Source organism: Mustela putorius, unplaced genomic scaffold (assembly GCF_011764305.1).
Source record: "Mustela putorius furo isolate JIRA1106 unplaced genomic scaffold, ASM1176430v1.1 tig00000480_pilon_pilon_pilon, whole genome shotgun sequence".
Classification (NCBI taxonomy): Eukaryota; Metazoa; Chordata; class Mammalia; order Carnivora; family Mustelidae; genus Mustela; species Mustela putorius.
This window is the reverse complement of record NW_025421397.1, coordinates 3,626,234-3,642,236: the sequence shown is the minus strand read 5'-3', so window position 1 is coordinate 3,642,236 and position 16,003 is coordinate 3,626,234. Positions and strand designations below refer to the sequence as shown.

Below are 16,003 nucleotides of genomic sequence, written 5' to 3'. Positions count from 1 at the left end.
AATGATCAGAAAACTCTAGAATTGGACTTACATGGAGAAATGTTGCTCAATGACACTATTACTTACTGGAGAGTTAGCACTTTTTACGTGCTGACTGTGTACAAGCATTGGATAAGTGTTCTGTATATTTAATCATTTTAACTCCATGCATTCAGTACTATTATTGTCTTTATTTTATAGATGACAAAACAGGAGTACATTATCCAGGTATTAAGTAAAGAATCGGAATTTAAACTCAGGAAGTCTTAACCAAATGGGCTGTACAACTTCCTGCAGCTAATTGTATGTTTATGTTGAAAGGTATGATCATATACTGAACTCTCAGTGAGCATATAAGATGGGTCAGCAACATGCACAAGGGGCACTGATCTGCACAATTAGATTAAGTGTCAGACACCAACACAGTAATGGAATAGGTAGGATAAAATTTGAGATGCCCACTGTTCAGTCACTGTGGCGATTGAAAGATAGTGACATCAACAATTTAATTAATTGAATCCAGACTGCCACATTAGGGACAAATCGAGAAATAGAAAGAAAAGTCTTTGTAAAATAAAAAACATAACAAAGTAAACTCTTCAGTAGAATGAAGTAATAGTGGAATGAATGTGGCTCCAATCAGAATTACCAATCACTAATCCAACTTGAGAGATTACCCCAGAATGTAGACTAAAAGATAATGAATGGCAAATAATGAGCAAAAAGGTAACACAGAGATAATAGATAGGTGAGACTGAAGAAAGAAAGGTCTGAGCACAAAATTATTTTCCAGACTGAAAGTGCAAGTGAGAGTTTAGATACAAAAGACACAATAATACCAGGCAATAATGTTTTTACAAAGCCTATTTTTAAAAAAACCTTCGAGGAAGTATTACAGCCCAATAAAACTTTATTTTGATAAAATGTTTAAGGTAGAAGAAAATGATTAGGAAGCTTGCTGAGTAACAGAACATTTTAAACACAAAAAGTGTTGCTCTTGTATATAAGGTTTATTGTGATATTTATGTAAGGAATTTTGAAATAGAAATACATAATGTAAGAAAAGGATTAACAACCATCTGCTCCTAAAATTTTCAACAAACCCCAGTTTCCATATGAGAGAAATGTAAGTAAGTTTGCCAAATTATTTTTTAAGAGAAGTAAATAGTTGATAATTTAACTCGTAATATTAACAAGTAAATAAAAGTTCAAGTAAATTGTTAAACCACTTCTCTGCATGTTTAATTTCCTCAGTCAGTAATGTTCCTGCTCAGGACATCTACATGGTTCATCCTTTTACTTCAGTCTGGTCACATCTCACTTCATTAGAGGATCTTTCTGGATCTTTGATTGAAAGTAGCATTTCTCACAGTGGTGGTCTATCTCCTTACCCAGTTTTATTTTCATAGCACTTCCATTATTTACATACATGTGCGTATATTTTCTTTTCGTTTTTTAATTTAAACTCAATTAGCCAACATATAATAATACATTGTTAGTTTCAAATGTAGTGTTCAATGATTCGTCAGTTGCCTATGACACCCAGAGCTTATCACATCATGTGACCATCTTAATCCCCATCACCCAGTTACCCCATCCCCCTACTCACCTCCCCTTCCACAGCCCTCAGTTTGTTTCCCAGAGTCAAGAGCCTCTCATGGTTTGTCTCCCTCTCTGATTCCCCTCCCTTGCCCTATGATCTTCTGTGCTATTTCTTATATTCCACATATGAGTGAAGCCATATGACAATTGTTTTTCTGTGCTTTGCTTATTTCACTTAGCATAATACCCTCCATGTTGATAGACATGGTAGGCATTCATCCTTTCTGATGGCTGAGTAATATTCCATTGCATATTTAAACCACATCTTCTTTATCCATTCATCTGTTGAAGTACATCTGAACTCCTTCCATAGTGTGGCTCTGGTGGACAAGTATTTTCTTTCTTTACTGGCCTCCCTCGATAGAATGTAAGTTCCCTGAGGGCAAGATTATGTTAATTCACTGCTCTATCCCTAGTGCTTAGAAGAATGTCTGGCACATATTAAAATCTCAATAAATGTGAATGAGTGATATATAAAATGCTCCTATAAATCAGTAAGAAAAAACAAGTACCCCAATTCAAAAATAAATGCACAAAGACCATGAAAGTGCCATTCAATAAGCATATGAAAACATATTACTATCAATAATAATCAAGGAATCTAAGTTAAGTCAGTCAAAAATATTCCTATAGGTCTATAGCAAAGTTTTTATACATTGATAATATTCTTCAATAACAAGACATGGGGAATGTAAAATATATTTTAAAGGTCAACTTGTTTTATGGCCTATCAATAATTCTTTGATCCAGAAAAATCTACTTGTTGAAATTTTTCCTATTGAAACATTTTACAATTTTATAAATATATAATTTTTTAAATATTTGCCACATTTTTATATAAATGAAAAAGAAACTATGCTGATCCCATTTTGTATATAGAGATAAAATATAGACAGAGATATAGAACTAGATATACAGCTGTTTTTGATACATAGACAATGTAAACTTGCTTCTGTGATTATTTATAGACAGTGGAATTACATGACAACTTGCACCCTACTTTAGATGTTTCTGAAATGTTTGAAATTTTACATTAATGTCTAACATTCCATAAACGGTAAGAAAATATAAAAGACATGGTTATAATTCTTAAAAGAATTTGTGAACCAGTTTTCCCACCTTAGAAGGTTACTCCACAGAGACTCTATAAGGTTTTGGGGGGGTTTTGTTTGTTTATTTGTTTTTGTATTTTTTACACACTACTGAGTTGTATATGCTGGTGTCTCTCTCAGGTTTCTCGTCTATGTTCGTAAGTGATATTAGTCCACAGCTTTCCTTTTTTCTTCTGCTGTGCTGGTCCAGCTGGGGTTAACACAGCTATGTGTGTCTCAGAAAATGAATTCCCCTTCTCTGATCATGCCCTGTGCCCTGCTGAATATATGACGGGATCGCTTGAACCCTTCTTATAAAATGTGTCATCTTTTTCATGCCTCTGTGCCTTCGTTCATGATCTCTCTGGCTGGCAGGCACTTTACTGTCTTCCCTCCTTCAGCAGCATCCAGTGATCTTTAGAGACAGAGGGAGACATCCCTTCTTGTATGAAGTCTCCTCCATCACCCAGAGGTTTCTGTTTTCTCTGATCCCAACTCATTCTATAAATAACGTTTTCCCCAAGAGCATTCATCATATTGCCCTGCAGTTATTTCTCTGCATGTTTGTCTCTCTGATCTGACTGGAGATTCTTTCTCATTCGACTTTGTGTTAAGAGTGAGTGGGCAAAACAAACTGAGGATGGGGGTGGGGGTGGGGGGGAGGGGGGAGAGAGAAGGGGGTGGGGTTATGGACATTGGGGAGGGGATGTGTATGGTGAGTGATGTGAAGTGTGTAAACCTGGTGATTCACAGACCTGTACCTCTGGGGCTAATAATATATGTTTATTAAAAAATTATTAAAAAAAAAAAGAGTAAGTAGGCAGTAAAGTAGTCAGGGCCAGGGTCCCCAAATATATGGAGTTAGGACAGCTAAAATAAAACAGCATTGACATCCTGTTTCACAGCTGAGGCAGGACCGCACAGATATTCCGCTTTGCAGCCTTTGCAGAAATGACTTCTGCAAAATGTCCTAAAATAAGACAATTAACCACAAAAGCATTGTCAATAGCACAGGCAAGGGGCAGTTAGGACCTAAGCCCCCAGATGTCAGCCAAAAAAAGACCATCAGCACATGGACGTTAACCTAATAGGTAGACAGATACCTGACCAAAGCTCCGATGGGCACAACTTAGCACACCCTGATTGCTTAAGAAAGTTCTGCAAAAGAGCTCATAAAACCCCCTAAACTTAGAAACTCCGAGGGCAACCCACTTAGGTCCCCTTCCTCTTGCTCCAAGAACTTTGCTTTGCTGCCCACCACTCCTCGTCGGGTCTACCTCTCCATTCTTCCAAGCAGCGTAACCAAGAACAGTGGGCACTAAGGGGACACAAATCCTGTAACATCTGTACGTCTAGCCCATAGTTTTTCAATCTCGATAGATATCTTTTGAATAATGCAGAGATACCCAAGGACCACCTGAGAGTTTATGAGTTAAAAGTAAAAGTTCACCAATTTCTTGCTCATCCCTTTGAATGATTATTTAATTTTCCAGACTGATAAGGTCAGCGGTTACTGTGTTATAACAAAGAGTGAGGTTGGGCTTAATGTCATCTCTCTCAGCCCTCTTATGCCTAGAGGCCCAGAGAGGATTTCCTGTCCCTGCTGAGACATGTTAAAACGTCCTTCATCCTTCAGTTCTTACTTGTTACATTCAATCTTGCCATTCTGGCTGTTTATTCTTCTGTTTGCCCTTTTCCAAAGGCAAGAATCCTTTATGACTTTTGGCTCCCGGGGTAGTCAGTGTGCATGTCTCTAGTTGTCCCTCAAAAGCCAATGCTACTTGGATCCAGCCGAGAACCAATGAATATTTAAGCCCGAAGTGCTCTTATGAAAATTGTCGTAATTAATAGAGGATCTAAGCAAGATGTATCTTCCTGTTGGATCTTTCCTGTCTTAACACTGTCATTGGTTTTTGCTGAGTGTCCTTTTGGCATTTCTGTATGACTTGCCTCACCCTTGGCTTTAAACTTTCCACACTTCAAACTATAAAGTGGGTATCCTAGCGTCAACCTGAACTGAAATTTAAATGTATCTGGAACCTTCAGGAGTGCCTTTGTTATTTATGTGTTCATTAAACAAGAATGAAAAATGTTACTCATCTAAGGAAAGTGGTACAGGTTGTGAGGAAAACACTAGGGTCCAGCTGAATATTTTGGTTCATACAAAGTCTATGGATTATCCCATAAACCCCATGGAGAAGAAGGTCCTCAGCAGGAGGGTGTCTCTGAGACACCCAACATCAAAGTAGCTTTGCACCTGGGCCACGACCCAGCTTGCTGTGGACAACAAGCGCAGCCGGAAGCCGAGCCCATCTTCAGTGCCTCTGTGTCTGCAGTATCCGGAATGCTGGGAACCAGCGCCCTTCCCTTTATGTGTATTTCTTAAATGATGCCTATTCGTTGTGAAAATAATGGAAAATACAATATATTGTGTTTTTATGCTTTTTTAAAAAAAGATTTTTATTTATTTCTTTATTTGACAGAGAGAGAGATCATAAGTAGTCAGAGAAGCAGGCAGAGAGAAGGGGAAGCAGGCTCCCTGCTGGGCAGAGATCCAGATGCGGGGCTCGATCCCATGACCCCAGGCTCCATCCCATGACCCCAGGATCATGACCTGAGCTGAAGGCAGAGGCTTTAACCCACTGAGCTACCCAGGCGCCCTGAAAATACAGTAAATTGTAATGAGGAAGCTAACAGTCCCTCATAATTCCATAACACAGCTATGTTATGTTATATACTTGCATGATTAGCTTGGTTTTGTGTCCTGATTTTTTTGTTTACCTTTCCACTTAACATCCTAAAATCTTTATTCAAGGTTTGCTGTAAGTTTGTCTTCTCTAGGAAAACTTTCCCTGAGTGCCTCTCCACCTCCAACCCAGGTAGAATCCCTGCAACCATCTTTGCCCCTCCGTTGTTCATAGTGCATTTTTCTATCAAAAAATATATACTCATTTAGTCCATCAATTTATTTTTGTATATGTCTTTGAAGTGTTTTCAAAAAAGGTTTTATTTATTTATTTGCCAGAGAGAGAGTGAGAGCAAGCAAAGGAGCGCAAGCAGGGAGAGCAGCAGGTGGAGGGAGAAGCAGACTCCCTGCTGAGCGGGGAGCCCCATGTGGGACTTGATCCTAGGACCCTGAGATCATGACCAGAGCCAAAGGCAGACACTTAACCGACTGAGCCACCCAGGCATCCCTGAAGTATTATTGATACAGGTACTGAGCCTAGTGTCTGGTACCTAATAGACTTTTATGAAGTTTTTTATAAAGTTAGTCAAATAAATATATGAATAAATAATCATAATTATTTTAGTAACAGAATAAATATCTCTTTGTAGACATATTAATAGCTGAATAATAATGTACCATATGGATTTAACAAGGAGTTCATTATTCTCCATTTTTGGAATACTGATATTGTATCAAATGATTATTGTAAAGAACATTGACAGGAGATACTTACGTTTAAATTGACATCTTTGTACATTTTTCTGATTGCGCATTAGAAGGAGAATTAGTGGATTGAAAAACATAAGTACTAATCACGACAGAATTATTTTCTAGGAAAGTCTGTCATTTTGACTCCCATCAGTCTATGTGAGCTTCAAGAAGGAGCAAGATCTTTTTACACATATACATGTTAACCTGACTATAATTAAACACACATTTTTATATGGTTTCTAATTATATTTACGTCCATGTTAAGGAAAAAAATCATGATGTTATTTTAAATTTCATTTTTAGCTGCATTATTAAGCTATCATATTTTAAAAGCTAATATTTATTTTCAAATTATGTCAATTTTGAAGGTGGCAATATTGAACAAAGTCAAATATATACCTATGTATGTATGTTTGTATATACCTATGTGTGTGTGTGTGTATGTATAAGTCTATGTATAAATATACTCATAAAAATATTATTGAGTTCCTGATATGTGCAAATGCAAACATTAGGTTTAACAAATCAGATAAAGGTTAAAATACAATTGAGTTGTATATTACAATCCAATGCTTCCATGCTTCTCTGCAGACTGTCTGCCAACCACACAATACTACTGCTATGACGTTGTGGGCTTCTACTATGAGTTTAGCCTGTTTGGGTCATTTTGTAAGTTATTGTGATTTGACTGCTCTCAAGAGTTTTTGAAGCATATTTTCTCCTGCTGTTGAAAGGATCTTCTTTTTTTTTTTTTTTTTTTTCCTTACTATTTGATTGCCATGGTAGAAGTGTGGTATTTGGAAGAGTCAGGGTTTTACTCTTATTTCATTTTGTTTTAGTTAGTGAAAATGAAGCCACAATTTCAACATAACGTTGGGCATTAGTCTTTTTCTTAAAAAGCTGTGGATTGCCATTAACTGACAAAATATCCTGCTGCCAAGATCCTGCAAGTATTGTATTTGTTGTCTGATGCCAAACATCCTCTTTAAATGCTAATGAACGAAGGATGGCACACATTCTGTTCTTGATAGATTATGCCGATACCTTCTGTGGTCAACAGAAGGGGAATTCCCGGCCCATATGATTTCCATTCTGGCACACTCATCTCCTTAGTACTTACAAGCCAGTTAGCATTTAGATGTATTACTCAATCTTATTCTTGCAATGAACAGAGCAGCCACAGCTCAGCTGCATCCACTGAGCCTGAAGAAGCAATGCTTTGAAGCAACTTTCCTTTATATATTTGTTTTTGCCAATCAGGTAAGTAGAGCAAACATTCAGTATCACCTTGAAACTTCCTTTGGCTAAACCAAGGTCGTCAAATTACAAAAAGCCTTGAACAGAATACCAGCTAGTGTGGCCTTTCCTCCACAGGCAGGTTGGCGCCGTCAGAGAACATCAAGGGAATGTGGTGACGTGATCTGGTAAAAGATTTTGGGGGAAGGGATTGAGTGTGATGCAAACACAATCTGTGGGCTTTTGCAATATTTCTAGGCCTGTTCTGAGAGAGTACGAGCTGATTCATTAATTAGGAAAGGACCTGGGGAAGATACTCTGAGGCAGAGAGGTCCGTAGGCTTCAGGACCTGGCTATTCTGAGTTGAAATCAGGGCTTCACCGCATATTACTAAGTTGATATTATAATTACATTTCTTTAAATCTCTGTTTTATCAGATTTATCACTTGAAAATAGTTGTTCTATTAGGACATAAGATAAAAAATAGTTATAAAGCTTACGTGAGATAATGGACTAACACTTTTTACATAGTACCTAGCATGTAGCGTGTTCAAAATCTGTTTCGCTCTTGCTGTGTAGCAAATGACTACAAATTTAGCAGTTCACGACACACATTTTTTTTTTTCTCACAGTTTTTCTTAGCATTGGATTCACCCTCTCATGCTTCTCCACAAAATACCGGGATTGCTGATGTTCGGTTCATGACTCTCCACCTTTTCTGTAAAGGGTACAGACTCTTCCCTACCATCTCCAGAAGAAACATGTTTGGAAAGGACTCCAACTGGTTTGTAGTAGATCACGTGATTACTCAGAAACCAGTAACTCTGATCAGGTTGATCAAGTATCAGCATTCACTTAGCCAAGGTCACAGGCTCACCCTTGAGTTTGGGTAGAAGTTTATCAATTCCTAGAAAATAGATTGAGCTAGAAACAGAGCTGGGAAGGTGGAAGCCTGGAGAATGACTTTTTCCCAATAAAATATTATGAATATTTTCAACCACAGAGTTAAAAGAATTATACAGTAAGCACTCCTATATCCATGTCCTAATTTCTATAATTGTCTATCAGTTCATTTTATTGTTGATCCATTTCAAATATGTTACAACATCAGGATACATAACCCTAAACACTCCAGCATGGCTAGCACTAGAGTTTGGTAGATTGAATTTGAAGTTAAAGGTCAAAGCATAAGCAGTCCATTGGATAATCCTAGAAGATAAGCTTTACCAGATAATTATTTCTCACTGACTTAGCTACAATTTTTCTAATCTCAACAGTAAAAGATAATGGCTGTTTCGGCATTTTAAATGGAGAATTTGTTCAAACACAGAACAAGGAATATTAGGAATGATATTAGGAGTATAAGAAATAAAGAGAAAAAGGATGTTAGGAATAAAAAGAAAAGTAGTGTAGTAAGCCCAGTCATCCACTTATTTGTCTAAGTTAGAACACTTAGCATCTCACACTTCTTCCTAAACCCCATTATCTAATTTTGGGCTGGTTAGCCAGCTTCATTCAGTTCTCCATATACCTCCCACCCCTACCTTCTGGCTTTTCCATTTCTGCTGCTTTCTAACTCTCCCACTTTGCCCTCATGATAACCTCACAAATTATCTCTCTGACTTAGGTAACTCCCTTCAATCAACTCTTTGTAATGCCACTAGAGTGATCTTTCTAAACACACATCTGGCTTTGTCACTCCTTAAAACTTGTTATTCTTTTGTCTTCAGGAGAAGGTCCAACCTGCAGATAGAGTGGACAAAACCAAGTGAAGACCAGGTATTTTGTAAATGTTTTTATCAATATCCTGAACAACTTGAGAGACAATTTGTGCCATCCACAATCCAGCTGGTTGCTTCAAATATCTATTGATCTTAATTCTCTCTCTCTCTCTCTCTCTTTTTTTTCAAATTTATTTATTTGATAGGCAGAGAGGGCAGTGGGAAGCAGGCTCCCTGCTGAGCAGAGAGACTGATGTGGGGCTCAATCCCAGGACCCTGAGATCATGACCTGAGCCAAAGGCAGAGGCCTAATCCACCGAGGCACCCAGGGACTCCAATCTTAATTGTTTTTAAGAAATGCATACCCTGAGTTGGCCATGAGGTGCTCTGCGTTCAGCTGGTATTACTACACATCTTGGATTGTTACTGTTATTGTTATGGAATGATAATCTTCTATGAGCAAGAAATTACAGAACTTGTTAAGACCCACACTAGGACTGAAGAGTCTTTATGGCTCTGTACTATTTAAATCCCAAACTGATGAAAATATCGGTTGATCGTAAATGATCACAGGAAATATATTCTTTTTTTTTTTTTTTAAAGATTTTAGTTATCTATCTGACAAAGACCACGAGTAGGCAAAGAGGCAGGCAGAGAGAGAGAGGGGAAAGCAGGTTTCCCACTTGAGCAGAGAGCCCAATGTGGGGCTCGATTCCAGGGCCCTGGGATCATGACCGGAGCCAAAGGCAGAGACTTTAACCCCCTGAGCCACCCAGGTGCCCCAATATATTCTTATTGAAATTCTACTATAAATAGACCTTATTAAAAATACTATACATAAGAAGGAGTACTTTTAAATTTTTATTAGATTTAATTCTGTATTTATACACTAGAATGCCTTAATTAGAGACAGCGTGCATTAAATTGTCACTATTAAATAAGGTTACATTTTATTTAAGGACAAGTAAATGGATTAACTTCTAATCATGTATTAGGCCTGTTCTGCAAATTTAAAACATAGATTCTGAATTTTGTGTATACTATGAGAACCTGAATTAGCGCAGGCTAAATGGTACATTGTTTTTGTTTTTATGAGTGAAATGTGTCCATTTTTGGATGTTTTTAGTTTTCATGAGGTTTGTGTTAATAGACTCAATTTTAACACAATTAACCAAATCTACTTCTACTCAAGATTATTTATAATATATCGTGTACAATTCTTAGAGCATTACATTAGAAATTTGGGTCATTTGTAATGTCATTTAGGTATTGGAAGTAAATTATTTATATGTAATAGAAAAATGTTTATATTCTTCCAAAGAATCTGTTATTATAAGAGCTTTTCCATGACTCTAATTATCTATCTTCCTTAATACACTTTACAATGAAATCCAATTTTCATAATTTCAACAGAAAAAAACACAGCACTTTATTAGTGAAATTGAAATGCATTGTATGTTCACCAATGAGAGGAAAAAACTTATAAAAATGCATGCATAATTTTAAAAAAATCAATTGGTATGGATTTCTCTGGCAATCAAAGGTGTAGTATGAATACTTTATTGTCTAAACTTGAAGGCGTTGCAACCACTGTTGCCAAGGACGCACCAAGTTGTCATGGAAACAACATGGGTTTTAACTCAGAAAAACCATGACCTTGCAACTATAGAATTCATAAATTTGGGCAAGTTTTTTACTCCTCTGAATCTGTTTCTATATTAAAAATTGAGCCAATCATACCTACTAGCTAGGGCTATTAAAAAGATTAAAATTCTGGTGTATCTAAAATGTCTCACATATTCATGGGCAAATAAAAGTTCCACCAAAAATACTAGTTGCTTTCCTTTCCTTTCCTGCTAAGAAATAAAAGGCAGAAATTATTTCTCTTCTGAGAGAACTAATGATCAGTTAGATAATAAGATAAGTCAAAATATAAATGGATTTAGAATTTGTCACATATAAAAATCAATCATGGACCCTAGAATGTTGCTTAACACCAACAAGTATGATGATGTAGAGAAGCTAAAAGGACAGACACATGGGTCCCAGACCTACATCTCTACTAGTGAGACTGCTTAACTTTGAAAGATGGTGCCTTTCACAGGTTTTCAGTGTTTTCAACTATAATGTGTTAAAATGAAGGTGTTGAGAATAAGATTCTTCTTTCTACAGTAAACTTAACACTTTCTTTTTCTTTCCTTTTCTTTTTGTCAGAAGGAAGTTCTAGATGATCAGAATAACGGGAAAAGTAGGATTTTCTTTTTCTTTCTTTCTTTCTTTCTTTAAAGATTTTATTTATTTATTTGACAGACAGTGAGCACAAGTAGGCAGAGAGGCAGGCAGAGAGAAAAAGAGGGGGAAGCAGGCTCCCTTTTGAGCAGAGAGCCTGATGCAGGGCTCAGTCCCAGGACCCTGAGATCAGGACCTGAGCCAAACACAGAGAATTAACCCACTGAGCCACCCAGGCACCCCAGGATTTTCTTTCTTAAAGATTGATAGCTTATTTTCCTTTTTGTGCATCCTCTTTCAGTGGACATCTTATTCCAATATAAATAAAAAGATAAACAATTTTCTTCCTCTCTTCACTGATTTTCTTCTCTTTTGCTCTCTGGGGTCTTTAGTTGACTTTCACAAAAATCACGGCGAAGCTTATATTTTTAAGACAAGAATGCACATTCTATATATTCCTTTAATTAATTTCTCTTCCCGGTGCTGTTCCCCACAGCTGGCTTGTTAACTGTGAGTCAACTATAAAATTTTAAGGCACTCCTCCGTAGGCTCCTATATGTATATTGAATGGGTCAAAGTATTGGACGGTAATAAGTGCATTTATAAGCATTATTTCTATAGTGAAAAAAAGGTTAATTTGAAAGTCATTCCTCCATTCAAGAAGAACAATTTTCTCTAGTCTTCTGACTATTTATAGAAAGACCTTTACATGTGCAAACTAATTAATAAATGGGATCAATTTCAAGGTATTTTTTCTGGTTCATCACCACTTAATCATTCAATTTAAAAAACATTTTAAAGGCCAAGTCTAAAATAGATTTGCACCCACGCCCCCAGTGTGAATTTTTCATTCTTTACAACATGCAGTAGGTACTGTATAATGACCTTTTCTCTGTTTGGAACAGGGATTAGAATAATACATTTGACCCTTTACAGTCACCTGGGAGAGATGTTAGTCTCCATGTTCAATAAACTGAAATATGTCTCAAGTGTCCCAAGGTTAAGGCCATGACTTTAAACTATTTAACACAGAGTATCATACTGATTCACTTAGACTCTCAGGCTTTTAAAAAAATGATTGGACTGAATTTTACGTACTTTATCAGAACAATTTTTTCTCTTCATACAATTAAAGCAAATATTTTACATTGCAAATAAAGCAAGTTAACCTAGATGCATTGTACATTATAATAAAATTTATAACTGCATAAATAGCAGTGTAAACTTACAGAAAGACTAGTAATTATAGTGCCATTGATGGTCTTTGTTGCTTTAATTCTGAGGCAGCCAGAATGATTAAACTGAATCTTAATCGACTTCTCCATTAAAAATGCTGGCAGAGGAGCTCCTTTAACCTTTCCCATTGATTGAACACAACAATCACCATTCAATTATAATGCAAAAGGACATTTGTTATAATGTAGAAAAGATGCATGAGCCATTTCCTTTTACTCAAGACAATCAATGAGATGACTCCTACTTCTGCAAAGGTGAGAATGCTCTACCTGGGAGTCTGATAAAGTCAAAGCCAAACAGAAACCTCCCCACCACACAGAAGAGCGTACTGGTACAGATGAAACTAATCTGGACCAGATTCATTAAGAAGAAATGTATTTTCTATTGCTATTTACAATGGCCACATCTATCCTTGATGTATTGTTTTTCTTCCTAGGTTTTCAAAGTACTTAAATTACTGTGATCAAAGGTTTAATGGTGAATTAATGAGGGTGGTTACTGGGTCTTTTATATGTGTTCTCAGTGCATGCTTAACAATACAAATCAAGGCAATACTGTTAATTGGAATAACAGAATTTTAGACTACCAAGGAGCCTTCGAGATTAACTGATTTACTTAAGGTCAGACAGCTAATTGTCACAAACGTTGCACTAGGATTCAGGTCAATCAGTTGCCCATGCGACACTTGTTGCATATGTCACTTCTGAAGTATAGTTCATTTTCAGTTATGTTTTTTAACGTGATTTTATGATTCTACAGAAAATTCAGGTAATGTACTTACATCCTGTAACCTACAACATTTGACTAACTCTGCAAGTATGGCAGTGTAGCTCCATATACATAGTGGTGGCAGATTAAACATGGCTGTAGGTTCTTGGCTGTTCCTTCCATTGAGAGATGGAATATAATTTGATGAGGGAGCAGGAGGCTGGCTGAAGACAAAGCAAAAGCTGGTACCTTGCACCCCCTCTCCATCCCCTCCCCCTCAGTAATATGTGTAGCATTCCTCAGGCACCCCTGACCTTATCAATAGCACAAATTTCCAGAGGCAAATAACAGAGTTCCTCAAACCCTAATGTCACCTTCCCCACCATAAACAAAACTAAAGGAGGCTGAATTAGAAGGGAATGTAAATATAGTTAAATCTCTTCTGAACCTAAATCTCACTAACAAAGACGCTTGATAGCAGGATTGAGACATCCCACCAAAAATCTCCCAACTATCTTGATGTTAATGGCTGGCCTAAAGACAACATTGATCAAGCCTCAAGAGCAAGGCCTCAGGCAGGCCTAGGATATCCCGGAACCTTGTAGGTCCTCTTTAGCATGAGAGCTCCGTTGAAACCTCCCTTCCCCTCACCTTCCCCCAACCGCAGGGTACATAACCTGCCATCCCTCACAGTCCTGAGCAGCAGTTCTTCCTGCCCATGGGTCCTGTCCCCGTACTTTAATAAACCACCATTATGCACCAAAGATGTCTCAAGAATTCTTTCTTGGTCATCAGCTCTGGACCTCCGCCCACCAAACCTCACCTAGGTTCTAGAACTTCATCATAATTCCTCTCCCCTTGACTCTGGGCTAACTTCGTGTGTGGAACAATAAAATGTGGTAGAAGTGACATTCTGGAAATTCAGATCCTAGGTCTGAGGAAGTATTACAATTTTTGTCTGTGCTTCTTAGAACACTTGCTCTGGGAAAGCTAATTGCCATGTAAGACATATGCCCACCCAGAGACCCCTATGTTATAAGGAGGCTGAAGCTACTATATGGAGACACTGTAGAAAGAGAAAAACCCAAACATCTCCACTGACCCAGGCATCCCACACCAGGAAACAGATGTAAGTAAAGAAGGCATCTTGGACATTCCAGGGCCAGTGGGCAGGATCTGGAGAACTAAGGAAATCTGTCGACATCTAGAATCAAGGCCTTAGACATAGGCTTTGCCCCAATTCTGACAACTGGCCAGAATGGGCTCAATGTTCCTCAGCTTGACTGAACTCAGATAGGTTTCTTCCTGAATATACTCATGCCCTTGACCTTCCTTTCTTTAGAGCAATGACTTCAGAAAACTTGCAGTCGTAAATTCATTGTCTGCCCCTTGAGATGTAAATCTCCCAGCCTCTTGCAGTGTAGAACCATCCAGGAATGTCTTTCTCAAGGACCAGGGAACCATCCTTTTAAAATGGACACACCAAGAATGATCGAGCCCCTATCTTCCAGTCTCTTTGGGGAGGGCAATTGCCTAACATAGCAAATACAAACGACCTTATCACATTGACCAACCTCCCCTCTAATGTTCTCCAGTACTTTCAGCTCACGTCCTCATTCAAAATCGCTCCCACCTTTTGTTTCAGTGGAGTTAAGTTTAGTTTCTCTTTCCCATTGCAATAATCCTGAATAAGGTTTCCCTTGCCCATCTGGTGCCATTTTCTTTGACACAGCCAATTCGGTCACTTGTTCCTCCCTACCTGAGACCCTCGTCATCTGGGATCAGAAATGAGTCATTCTTGCAGTACACTATTCTACTTCCGGACCCACAAAATCATATGCACAATAAAATAGGTGTTGTTTTATGCCATGAAAGCTTTCATGTAGTTTGCCATGGAGCAATTGATAACTGGAAATTCTCTCCATAGACAGATAAATAGATTTATCTATGATATATAAATAGATACATATACACACACATTTATAATGCATGTAGTAATACATTATACAGATATAGATATACAGATATATGTGTGATATAGATCACACAACTCTCTACCTCTCAGTTTCTAGCTGCATTCAGAGGGGGCTGGAAGTGTAAAGTTCATGTTCCTAATTTACTTTGGAGCCCATATTAGGCCTCCGTGCATTTCGTTACTTAGGAGAACATGCACAACTCTTCACTTTAAGTACTTTAAATGTGTGTCTAATTACTAAAACTGAAGATTATTAGACTTACAATAATTATTTTGTGTGTGCTTAAGCAATGGCTAATATGTAGCCAGCCCCATAGTTCCAGGTTTCCTCTTTAAATGTCAGCTTGAATGTACAACTGATAGGAATGAGGATGTTTTAAAAGTAAATAAGTTGTAGTCTATTGAAATAATCAAAAACATGAAGACCTAAGGTGAACAAAAGCAAAACAATCTTTCCTCTGAAGAAGACCTGCATTTAAAATGACAGTCTTTCAAATTGAGGGCAACCAAATTTTAAAGTTTTGCTTTAAAAGAGTAAATTATTTTTTAAAGTAGTAATGAAACTTCCAAGAAAGGAATACTTTATTAGATTGAAATATTTTGCTGCATTTCCAAGTTAACATGTAAATTTTCTTTTCTTTCTTTTTTTTTTTTTAAAGATTTTATTTATTTATTCGACAGAGAGAGATCACAAGTAGGCAGAGAGGAAGGCAGAGAGAGAGGAGGAAGCAGGCTCCCCGCTGAGCAGAAAGCCCGATGCAGGACTCGATCCCAGGACCCTGAGATC

At 37.5% G+C, this 16,003-nt stretch overlaps 1 long non-coding RNA gene across 1 annotated transcript; it reads right to left on the bottom strand.

Moving 5' to 3' along the window:
* Positions 1-7,469: 7,469 nt before the first annotated feature.
* LOC106003959 lies at positions 7,470-13,959 on the bottom strand. Its single transcript, XR_001176756.1, has 3 exons — positions 13,919-13,959; positions 13,315-13,465; positions 7,470-7,532 (listed from the first exon to the last, which is right to left on the bottom strand). It is a non-coding gene; the product is annotated as an uncharacterized LOC106003959 (long non-coding RNA).
* Positions 13,960-16,003: the final 2,044 nt, after the last annotated feature.